Raw genomic sequence first — 13,119 nt, 5'->3', positions numbered from 1 at the left:
ATAACGACCCAGCAACAGCCTGAATCCTCGATAGCGCAATGGGTTGAGAAGCTGTTCTGCGTCGGTACTACTTTTGCGACTGAAAAGTTCCGATTGGTTGGTTGGTTTTTGGGGTTTAATGTCTCTTCAGCAGATGCTAGCTGCTATTCGAGACCGATGCAGTTATTTTCTTTTCCCTTCATATGGCAAGTTCTACGTTTCAGACTATTTACATTCAAATCTATCACTGTAAAAGAAGGTTCTAAAAATTAATCATTTTCACTTCTGGTACTTTAAATCTTGTAAAAAATCTTGATCTCTTTTAAAAAGTTAAAAATCTTGTCCGGGGGAACATCCCGGAATAAAACCTTCAATGTTTCCGCATTGTAGTGTTTGTCTCGAAATTCTTGAACGTCTACACATTTTGTGAGAACATGTTCTAATGTCCATGGTTCGTCACATCCAAAACAGTATGGTGGATCTTCACCTTTCAGCAGATACGAATGTGTAATGTGACTGTGCCCAATGTGTAAGCGACAGAGAACTGTCTCTTCTTTCCTGTTGAGGCGACATTGGGGTAGGCTGTCCGACAGCTGGGGGACGATCTTATGAAGTTTATTTTCTTCACATTCGTCCCATTCACTCTGCCATAGGTACTTTATGTACATGTTGGTGCGAGTTCTGAAATCTGAATGCTTTGTGTGTTTGTCAGTGATGAGTCTTTCTCTGGCTTCTTTAGCAGCTTGATCAGCTGCAGAGTTGCCTCTAATTCCAACATGGGATGGCACCCATGCAAACACAATCCTTTTGCCTTCTTCAATCAGAGATGCATGTAGCTCTTGGATTTCGACCAACAGTGGGTGATCTAGCTGAGTTCTCTTCACGGCGGTAAGAGCCGATAGGGAATCCGACAGAATCAGGAAGTCTTTCTTTTTTGACTGATATACCTGTTTCAGAGCTAGCTGTAAAGCTTTCAACTCTGCAGAAAATACAGAACTGTCATCCGGAAGACGGGCCGAAAAGGCCCTATCGAGTTTAGGACCTGTGACAGAAGCTGATGCCACTTTACTTTCAGCTTTGGACCCATCAGTGTATATTCGTTGATGGGAAGGAAACTCGGTACAGAACTGGCTAAAACACTGTTTAAAAATCAAATCATTTGTCTCTGACTTCTTTAACCTTGTCAGATCGAGTCGAACAACTGGATCTGGCAATGTCCATGGTGGTGTTTCTGTCCATCGATTTTCACTAACATGATCGAGTTTTATCTTTGATTCGGCCAGATGTGACTGAATCCGAGAAGACAGAGGTGCTCGATCATTTGGGTGACTTTCAAAAAATTCAGAGCATTGTGGTTGAAATACGCATTGGTAGGCTGGATTTGTAGGCATAGCTTTCAGTTTCAACACATAATTTAGGGTGAGTTTCAGGCGTCGCAGCCTCAGAGAGGGTTCTTTGGCCTCAAAATATAAGGACTGTACTGGAGACGTCCTGAAAGCTCCCAGACAAAGACGTATACCCTGGTGGTGTATTGTGTCTAATAGCCTTAGGTTGGATTTTGCGGCTCCACCATAGACGACACAACCATAGTCCAACTTGGATCGGATTAAAGCACGGTAAAGTCTGAGTAGGACTGTGCGGTCAGCACCCCAGTCCGTATGAGAAACCACTTTCAATACATCCAGAGCTTTCAGACATGATGTTCTCAGATACTGGATATGTTTAAGGAATGTTAGTCGACGGTCAAAGGTCAGTCCTAGGAATTTAAATTCTTCAACAACCTTGACAGGATTACCATTCAGGACCAGAGAGGGTTCTGGCATGGCTCCCCTTTGTTTGCAAAGATGCATACAGACAGTTTTGCTGGTGGAAAATTTGAAACCGTTCTCTGTTACCCATTTTTGCACCTTGTCGATACATAATTGAAGCTGCCTTTCCACTCTATGTAGGGATTTGCCACGCACACAAAGTGCAAAGTCATCAACAAACAAGGATGACTCGGATCCTTTCAGTACTGCCTTTACTATGTTATTGATTTTGATGTTGAACAACATGGGTGATAGAATGCTTCCTTGAGGAACACCCATCTCTTGTTGACAGAACTCTGATAGGTTGGGACCGACCCGTACTGTAAACAATCGATTACTTAGAAATCCTTCCACAAAAACAGGGAGACGTCCACGAAAACCCATTTCATGCAAATCAGCTAAAATACCGTGTTTCCAGGTCGTGTCGTAAGCCTTCTCGAGATCAAAAAATATAGCTAGTACATGTTCAGATCTCGCAAAGGCCTCTCGAACGAAGGTCTCAAAACGTACCAAATGATCAGTGGTGCTGTGTCCCTTTCGGAAGCCACATTGCACATCACTTAAGAGGTTTTGTTTTTCTAGGTACCACACCATCCTAGCGTTGACCAATCGCTCCATGGTTTTACACAGACAGCTGGTCAAGGCTATCGGACGGTAGTTGCTGGGGTTTGTATGATCTTTACCTGGTTTTGGAATGGGGACAATCATCGCTTCTTGCCATGAAGGTGGAAAGGATCCACTCTCCCATATGTGGTTAAAAACCTTCAGCAGGACCAGAAGACAACTTTCTGGTAGGTGTGTGAGGAACTGATAATGTATTCCGTCCAGCCCCGTTGCTGAGTTGTTGCATTTTTGTAAGGCTTGTTTGAGTTCAGTTATACTGAACAACTTGTTGTAGTTCTCCTCATTCTGAGATGAGAAGTTTATGGGTTTACGTTCTTGGGTGGCTTTGATTTTTTGAAAATCTGTGCAGTAATTTTCTGTTGATGAGTTTTTTTCCATTGTTGAAGCCAGAACGTTTGCTACTTCATTCTTTTGGGTTATAAGGGATCCATTTACCACAAGGTGGTTAATTGATGCAGATCCTTTTTTCCCTTTGATTTTACGAATAGCATTCCAAACTTTACTTGATGATACCTTAGAGTTTAAGTTTGAGCAAAAAGACCTCCAGGATGTTCTTTTAGAATGTTTTATGACAGTGCGACTCTTAGCGCGAAATCTGAAGAAAGTCAACTTCTTGCTAAGGGTCGGGCATCTGTAGAACCTGTGTAGACTTCTCTTTCGCTCAGATCGGGCTTCTTGGCATTCTTTATTAAACCATGGCACTTTAATGCGGTTGTTTGAAGATGTTTTTGGGATGTACTCAGTGGCAATGTCTTGTAGAGTGTTTGTAAAAATAGATGATGGGTCGTCACTTCCATCAAAGACAGTGTCTTCTGTGAGTTGGACAGAACATTCGGCAGTAAAAGACAGCCAGTTTGCCTTGTTCAGGTTCCATCTCTGGGGGGAAGCTTCTTCCAATCCATCTATTTGAGACATCAAGATAGGGAAATGATCGCTACCACATGTGTCATCATAGACTTTAAATTCAAAGTCTAGAACAAGAGAGGTGTCGCAAATAACTAGATCTAGTATGGACTTGCATCCTGTTGCTGGATGGAGATATGTTGGAACTCCATCGTTTAAAACGCATAGATTACGATTGTCTAAAAAATCTTCTAGAATTCGTCCTCTCGTACTTAGAGAGTTGCTGCCCCATAAAGGGGAATGAGCGTTAAAATCTCCCATTAAAACAAAGGGAGCTGGAAGCTGATCAATAAGATTTTCAAGATCGTGCTTCGTGTAACATTTGGATGGTGACAGATATACACTGCAGAGAGTGATGGTTTTATCTAATGTCACTCGTGCTGCGACGGCTTGAATGTTTGTACATAGGTTGATCTCACTACAAAGTACACTTTTCTTAATCAAAAGAGCAACTCCCCCAGACGTGTTATTGTCTGAATGGTTTCTAAAAACATTGTATCCAGATACATTAAAATCTTTGTTTGGTTTCAGCATTGTTTCCTGTAATGCTGTAGCAACAGGATGAAATTTGTATAAAAGTAGACATAATTCTTCATAGTTAGCTTGGACCCCTCTACAATTCCATTGAATAAAATTGGCTATGTTTGTTTAGTTTTAAGAAGTTTCTGCCTCCATACCCTCTTCGTCGGATAAACTCCCAAAATGATTGTATAGTGTGATGGGATTTTTCTCCATTTTTGGGGTGCGAGGCGATCTTTGGGGCAGAGTAACTTTTCCCTTGTCCGGAGGTGTTCGTGGTGTGGATTGAGTAAGGTCCACTACCTCCACTACCTCGACGGCCCCCTTCCTGTGAGTTGCCCTGTGAACGGGCTTCTGGGTTGGGGTGGTGAAGCGAACCTCACCAGGAGACCCCATAGGGTCCTCAATTGGGGTGGTGAAGCGAACCTCACCAGGAGCCCCCACAGGGTCTCCAGTTGGGGCGGTGAAGCAAACCTCACCAGGAGACCCCATAGAGTCTCCAGTGGGGATAGCCCCACCTGTGCTTTCATCTGTCTGTGTACAAATACTTTTGTTTCTTGTGGGCTCTGTCCTTTTCAACATGGACGGGCCTGCCTGGACACCCACAGACCTATATGAAATACTGGTCTGGGTGGGTGTTGACTTTGTTGCAGGTCTTTGACTGACTGCTGCCGCAAAACTTTTCTGGAAGGAAAAAACATTAGTTTTTTCAACCTCCTTCCTGGCGTCTGAGAAAGACATCTTTTTCTCCGTTTTTGTTTTTTGAATGGCCTGTTCAAACTTGTATTTTGGACATTCTCTGGAGGACGGGGAATGGTTTCCCTTACAGTTTGTGCAGGTGGGTGGTGATGTGCAGGGACCTTCGTGAGGATCTCCGCCACACCTCTCGCACACTGCCTTCTGTTTACATCCAGCCTTTGAATGTCCAAATCTTTGGCATTGGAAACATCTCATTGGTGATGGAATATACAAAGTCACTCTTATTTGAACAAATCCCACTTTTATTTTCTCAGGGATGGTTGGTGTACAAAAAGTGACGAAAAGGGTGTTGGTGGGTACTCTGATATCGCCCTTCCTGATCAGCACCCGGTACACATCAATGACACCTTGATCCTTTAGGCCTTCTTTTATTTCAGCCTCACTGAGGCCCTCCAGCTCTCGGCATCGGATGACTCCTTTGCTGGTGTTCAGGCCTCTGTGAGGACTGACCTTGACCGGTCTATCAACAAATTTCTGACCATTCAGACGGAGAAGACCATCTGATGCCTTTTTTGAAGGACATTCAATCAGTAGAGAACCATTTCGAAGCCTCTTAATGTTGTCTATCGTTGATGATACTCCTGCAATAACCTTCTGTATCGCAAAAGGCGAAAGTTTGGAGATGGGCTGTGCCTCATCTGCTGTCTCAACAACAATGAAACGGGGCCAGGCCTCGCTGATGTTGTTCTTTGTTGCTCTGACTCGGACTTCATCGTCAGAGTCAGAGTCAACGCAGTATCTTCGTTTGTTTCTGTTTTGGGTGTTTGAAAAAAAAGAAGAAAAAGAAGAGGAAGCCATGTTTGAGGCCTTTATCTTCGTCGCATCTGATCCCCACCCACCACGGAGCCCAACAAGGGGACGCTTAGGTGGAGCGGTTATCCAACTCCAGAGCGCCAAGGATACAGATGGATATACGCAGCGATAAGAGGAAACATATGGTATCAATCTGTAATAGGAGATTTAACTCTTTCCAAGCGGAAACGGGTTAGGTAACAACTTGGCATAATGTTCGTCAACTCTTTCCAAGCGGAAACGGATTAGGTAACAACTTGGCATAGTGTTTGTCCCGACTACCGCCGCCCCCTCCTACCGCCGCTTGCTCCTTTAGCCAAAGGTCCGATGCAATATGCTCAAGACATATACCCAGACTTGACCAGCCGATTGATTGAAGCGGGTAAGCCTTTTTCAACCTCCTGTCTTAGATAAAGACTGGGCCAAAATGATGTGTTGGCGCTACAAAGTCGCAACTAAGTAAACCCCTCAATCATCAGGTCACCAGCCCAAACCGGTACAGGTCGCAGCGCACGGCAAACACGCTGGGTCTTAAGAAGACCACAGAGAAATAAGGATGTGGAAAAGAAGACTTTTGGGAAGTGAAATAAAGGTGACGGATCCAGTCAGGTAGAAATAAGACAAGAAAGGAATCAGAAAACTGCAGGGAATAGTAGGGAGAGTTTTTTGGAGGGAAATATAGGTGAAAGGACTGGTAAGGCAGAAATAAGACAAAAGAAGAGAAGTAAAGGGGTGGGGTAGCTTAGTGGAAACACTCCCGCCGCGTGAAGGCGACCCCATGGGAGCGAAAAGTTCCGAACGCTCTAATGTACGAAGTATGCATCTCTGGAGCAAACAATACACACATACCGCATTTAAAGGGATAGTATCCACCGAAAAAGGTCTTCAGATCGCTTTCAAAGCATCACCGTAAGATTCTACGTTACAAATAATGCTACCATCCATGAGGAATAACTTAACTTTGCAAATTCAACAGTTTTGATAGCTAATTGCCTGTCAAATGGTTGTGTGATGTGTCTAGTGTGTTGGCGAAGTGTTTTGTGCTTGTCACCTCTCGCTTACAGCCCTCACCGCTGGCTAGCACCGTCCTTTTCAGGACAATGCGAAAAGAGAGCAGCTTGCGTCAGTCTCTCCTGCCAGTACATAACCTCTCCACAGCAAGCCCTCTGTAGTGCCTCCATCGTGGTGACAGGCGTGAACTGGGTACCGAAAGGCCCCAGGCTGAACTACAAGGACTCGGAGGAGGTTGGCCCCTAGACGTGTGGCATGCAGGCCCACCGGCGTGTGGATACGCCCTGGTGCCCACGAACCAACCCCCAACTATGGGTTAAATAGCCGGGCAGGACAGGCTCGTCAACCCTGGAAGGCAGCTGTCCTAGGAGAAGATCACTCCAAAATTAAAACGAGGGCAGAGGAGGCTCACTATCCCTGCAAGGAAACTCCTCTAGGAGAAGGACCACTCCAAATTAAAACCCACGTAGTCCCCCGAAGACGGAAGACATCGGCCATTAGGCGGGGAGCAGACCGGATGTCTACGCTTACTACGACAAATGATTTTCGAACGCAGAAGAAGAAGATAGCTAATTAATTGTAACAGAATCCAAGAAAAGAGCACTCTTGTAATGGTTGGGTGATTTCCCTTGTCAAAAGTGTCAACAATGGCGTCTTCCTGCGATCATTTTAATCTGACAAGGTAAGTGTTACATTTTCCAGCTTTAGTTAACGTTGTCTGACAGGAAATAAAGCTTTCAATAGGACAGTCAGTATCAGTGTACAAGTTGCTCTCAGCAGGACTGCAAATGAATCGATCGATGCGAGTCTAAAAGCCCTGTAGCACTCAAAAAGATTCGCCTTGACGAAGATCATATATGTGTTGCCTCTTGGTGATCATTTCAAATATATGTCTCTAAAGTTGCGCTTTTATCTATAAGCTTAATATGCATTTGTTTCAAATTCCATTCATGTCACTGATCGAACGTCAGAGAGTTCGAAGCAAAGCGCATTCATGTTTCAGACAAATAGAGAGCTCTGAAAATTATGTCTTTTCTCATAATAGTAACCCAAAAGAGAAGAAATTATACCTATCCCTCTGAACAATGTCGAGGAAATCAGTGTCTTGTGCATTTGTTGTGTGTGTGTGTGTGTGTGTGTGTGTGAGAGAGAGAGACTTGTATCACTGTGTGGCTGTGTGTGCGTGTCACTGTGTGCATGCATGTGACTGTGTGTGTGTGTCACTGTGTGCATGCGTGTGATTATGTGTGTGTGTGCGTGTGTGTGTGTGTATTATGCTTGTGATATAATCACATATTTTTACACCCCCGGTATAGGGGTTTGTATAGGTTTCACTCGATGTGTTTGGGTGTTTGTGTGTTTGTGTGTGTGTTTGTGTGTTTGTGTTCGCATATAGATCTCAAGAATGAACAGACCGATCGTCACCAAACTTGGTGAACAGGTTCTATACATTCCTGAGACGGTCCTTACAAACATTGGGACCAGTCAAACACACGGTTAGGGAGTTATTGGTGGATTAAGATTAAGAGTGACATATTAATGGTCAAAGGGAAATAACCTTCTCAGTTGGTGGCAGTGAGAATGGTTATTTCCCTTTGACCAACGGGGGTGTTTTTCCTACCTCGACGTACCCTTTCGCAATGGACCCTGTGTTTACGCGAATAAACACTCTGACCTCAGACCTCAGACTTCAGACTTTCTCTGTCTCTGTCTCTCTCTCCGCATGTAATAAAGTTCTGAGTTCTCTGACGGGGGTGCTTTTCCTACCTCGGAGGAATTTCTTGTTATTTTTATTTTTGTATACACGTGAAAAAAAGAGTACAATTGTTGTGTGTGTGAACGTTGTGTGCCAGCTGTCAAAACTCAAGTGAGCTTTTCCTGATTATGATTGAAGTTTGCTACAAATAACTCATTAACTGTAAGGGAGATTGACTAATATATTGTGTATCCTTTTCAAGCATTTGTCTTTATTTTCAGGCTATGGAAGTTTTACGTTCAAAACAACAAGCGGCCAGGCTGCTCGTGCAAGAGAAAAGTGCACATCGAGGCAGGATAGGGAGAGGAATTAGCAGAGGTGTGAGCTGATGCAGAGGCAAGGACTGGTCCAAGTCTTCTCAAACTGAAATTGGTTTGCTGGGCAAGAAGGCTGATCCGAATAACAATTTGAAGGTAAGTGAGGACTAGTTATAGTTATAATATTAATAGATACTTTCTCTGTGTGCAGGAGTTAAAAATGATGTCAGAGCCAAGGGTAATTTTGTGAATTCCAATAGAGTGCTATCACAGAAAATGAAGAAATTACATTCATCCAACTGAAAAATGTCAAGAAAATCAGGGCGACGTGTTGTGTATTTGTTATGTGTGGGTGTGTTTTAGGAATGTAATGTGTGCAGACAAAAAGTAAAATTGTGTGTAAGTGGGGGGGGGGGGGGTGTAAATTAGTGGTCTTTGTGGCCCCCAAAAACAATTTGAAGGTGAATCAGGACTATAGTTATAAGTACTTTCTCTCACTGCTTCCCCCCCTCAACCCCCACCCCTCCTCCAAACTCAATCATTCGAGTAAGTACCTTTTTATTCTGCAAGATTTGTGAGGTCAAAGACTTTGTTACAGGGTATACTAAATAATGACTAACGGTGAGGTTTTTAGGTCTCAGTCACAAATTACATTACCGTTGCATATTTTTTTTTCATTCCAGGGAATGTGTGTATTCTGGTTTGTTTGTTTGTTTGTTTGTTTATTTGTTGCTTAACGTCCAGCCGACTACGCAGAGCCATATCAGGACGAGGAAGGGGGGGATGAAGGGGGCCACTTGTCAAGCGATTCCTGTTTACAAATGCACTAACCCATTACTTGTGTCCCAGCAGGCTTTAGTAAAACTAAATTAATACCTACTGGAAGATTACCAGTTTCCAGTATGTTAAAATAGGCTTAACCTATCTACTGCTGGACTTACATCAGAACACTAACAGATTAAACTATACATGAATCGCGAGACAAGCGGCAAGAGAAGAGATTTTTGGAAAAAATACAGGTGAATGAGCAAGAAGGCAGAAAAAAGAAAAGAATTCATGAAGAAAAAGAGAGCATGACAGGAAAGAGGAACCAAAAATCTACCTAACAGCAAACTAGAAAGCTCCTGCGGTTCCAAAAACAGGAGGGGCTTTTAATTTCATAACCGCAGTGCCCCACTGCGGGATTTTCCTGGTTTCCAAAAATATGTTAAAAGAATGAAAATGAAGCTTCAGCATCCTGATTTTGTCAAGATATTTTGTGCAGTTAAATTTCAGTACCCACAACCTTTTAGTGTCTCATAAAGGGAAATAAATGAACAGTCCTCACAATTGGGGTGCTGTACCGTGAAACCCCCCTTTTAGAAACCTTTACAATTCAAGATCTCCCCTATATTTAGACCTTGCTTTTCAGATTTTTTGGTCATAAGCTATGCAAATTCACCTTCATTTTTAGACTTCCTGCTTTTTAATACCTGATTTTATCAGATTGAGAGATCGTAACAGGGGGTTCCACATTATGACATATGAATTCTGTTTTAGGTACACCTGTATGCTGTTTGTAAAGAAGGATATTTTACAGATTGAGGGGATCATTTCTGCCTCCATAATGATCTTCATGATCCGACACATTGGCTAACAGATTCCATGATCATGCTGTTATGTAGGAAGTCATAATAATGATGTGTAGGTTTTTGAATTGTGTATGCTTTGCAGTTCAAATAGATGTCTGCCTTCCTGTTCAATTTTTTTTTTTAAACAAGACAATCCCCGAAGCACATTTTCCAACCACATGTCCAACAGCAGTATTGAATAATCATATCAAATTGATCTTTTTGCGGTTTAGCACTTGATAGATGCCGCTACAATACCTCTTGTAGAGAAAAAAAATTAGAGATACAGTGGAGCCCTTCTTTTAAGATATACATGTATATATATACAGCAAACTCAATCAAAGAAAAGCAGAATGTCTTAGAATAGAGGTTATAGACAGGAATCTGAGAAAGTAGTGTCTTTTAAGACAAATGTTGTTGTGGTTTTTTTTAAAGGGAGGGGGGGGGGGCAAAGTTAGGGTTTCACTGTATAATGCAATGGTAAACTGGGCATTCATTCCAAGTAGCTAAAGCTGTGTAACTGACACTTTTGCTCGTCAGGAGCACCAGAACACATTTTCACACTTGTCAGTGTGTCAGAATGCTAAAACTCTGGAAAGCCAATGCCCACAGGTATATCCCATCCCCCTCTTCCACCCACCCCCACCTTTTACTCACACTTGCACTCCATTACATAGATGAATATATTACAAACACTCTTCTGTAACTCTTTATTTTCACACTTTTTCTTGCATTTGGTTAATTTTTTAAACCCTTTTCGAAGTTTGAATTATAACTATCTTCACTGATGGGTGATTTTCTGTTCGAAAAGGCTATTCTGCCGGTACCGGCAACGTAGCCTGTAGGCTACGTTGCCGGTACCGGCAAAATAACGATATGTTACGGTAGAGGCTATTTTGCCGGTAGAGGCTCTCTCTCTCTCTCTCTCTTTCTCTCATTCTTCTACAAACAATTGGAGCGTGCAGGCCATGTCGTACTCCAAGAGGATAACGGGCACTTTTCCGTGACCAGTTCAGAAGGGGAAATCTGCGTGACGCCAATATCCTGTGATTGTACTTTCTACAAGTCCATGTCGCTACCGTGTCGACATATCTTCGCTGTGAGAAAGATATGCGGTCGTGATTTATTCGACACTGAATTGATTGCCCAACGGTGGACACTTGAATACTACAAACGCGGCCATCGATTCTTTCAGGCACTTTCTGACATTGTTGAAGAACGACTACCTGTGACAGTCGAAACGACGCCTCGTCCACGCATTGTCACAGCAAACAACCGATACCGGCGAGCACTCCACCTCGGACAACAATTGGCTTCTTTAGCTGCAGAAAACAACTTTGATTTCCAAGAGAAATTGAGCGTGTTAGATTCTGTTGTAAAAATGTGGGGATCTGGAAAACATGTAGCGGTTGTGGAACTAGTGTATGATATGACAGTCGCCCAAAACCCACCACCACCAACAACAACACCACAGTCTGACGAAGAGGGTTCATCCGCACCAAGGCCTACGACGTCTCACGAGGATGGTTCATTTGCACCAAGGCCTACGACGTCTCAAGAGGATGGTTCATTTGCACCAAGGCCTACGACGTCTCAAGAGGATGGTTCAGTCGCACCAAGGCCTACGACGTCTCACGAGGATGGTTCATTTGCACCAAGGCCTACGACATCTCAAGAGGATGGTTCAGTCCCACCAAGGCCTACGACGTCTCATGTAGCGGTTGTGGAACTAGTGTATGATATGACAGCCGCCCCAAACCCACCACCACCAACAACAACACCACAGCCGTCCAACACGTCTACTCGGCTGTACGGTCTTCTCTCCGTACTGTGTGTGCACTATGTGACGATGACTTGTTGAATACTCAATCTATTTCATGTGATTCATGTCTCAGATCCCTCCATCTGCAATACGCTGGAAAACGCTCAAGACCAAAAACCAGGTTCTGGTGCAGGAACTGCTATGAATGACACACACACACACACACACACACACACACACACACACACACACACACACAACACACAACACACACACACACACACACACACACACACAGGCATAGAGACAGAGAGTCAGCGACAATGATCATAGAGAGAGAGAGATGTGACGATGACTTGTTGTATATTCAACGTCCGTATATTCAATCTATTTCATGTGATTCATGACACACACATCGAGACTTGTGTATTGCCTTTGTGAGATGGAGAATCCGACTAGACGTTTCACTTTACTAGCTTCAGCAGCGTCCAACCGGCAAAATAGCCTCTAAGGTAGCATATCGTTATTTTGCCGGTACCGGCAACGTAGCCCACAGGCTACGTTGCCGGTACCGGCAAAATAGCCATTGCCTTTTCTGTTTATGCTCCAGGACTTCAAGGCACTGGTGCTTGATGACAGCAGGCTCCTACTGGCCCACACACAAAGAAGAGATTGACGATGCCCTGGTCCTGGAAGAAGAAGAGGGAAAGATCAATAAAGCCAAACGATACGCATCATTCAGACTAGAGTTATATTGAGGAAAAAAATTGGCTATTCGGGTGAAGGTGTAAGAGTTGCCATGTGCAGTCGCTGTGTATGGGTCATAGGAATGACATTATAGATCCAACTGGCCAGTACACTGACTTTCCTTGTTGCCTGTATTAGAGTACATTGTGGTGTTAAACAAAGTGCATTTCTGTGTGGGTTGGTTTACACATGCTCTGTTACATTCCATATTAGGCGGCCAGCTGAGACTACAAAATAGTGCATGTTTGTACATTAAAAAAACAGTTAAAAGGAATTCTAACCAGAACCAATTGATACATAAATGTTATTTGTATGTTTGACCAAAATATGACATTTTACACACACCTAGGTGTGTGAGAGATACTTAAAATTTCAAAACGATACCTTTAATGGTTCCAGAGTTACAATGATTTTAGTGTGTCTCTGGGTACAGGTGAACCCAGGAAGCACGGCAAAGGTTAAAGATGTCCATGTGTGAACGTGTAAGTGGGCGTAGTCGATTGTCCATGTGGGAGTGGAGCATATAAGAATGCCCATGTGTGAATGTGTAAGTGGAGCGTATAAGAATGTGTAAGTGGAGCGTGGTGGAATG

The sequence above is a fragment of the Littorina saxatilis genome, linkage group LG11, assembly GCF_037325665.1.
Source record: "Littorina saxatilis isolate snail1 linkage group LG11, US_GU_Lsax_2.0, whole genome shotgun sequence".
In the NCBI taxonomy this organism is placed as follows: Eukaryota; Metazoa; Mollusca; class Gastropoda; order Littorinimorpha; family Littorinidae; genus Littorina; species Littorina saxatilis.
This window is presented reverse-complemented; position numbering follows the sequence as displayed.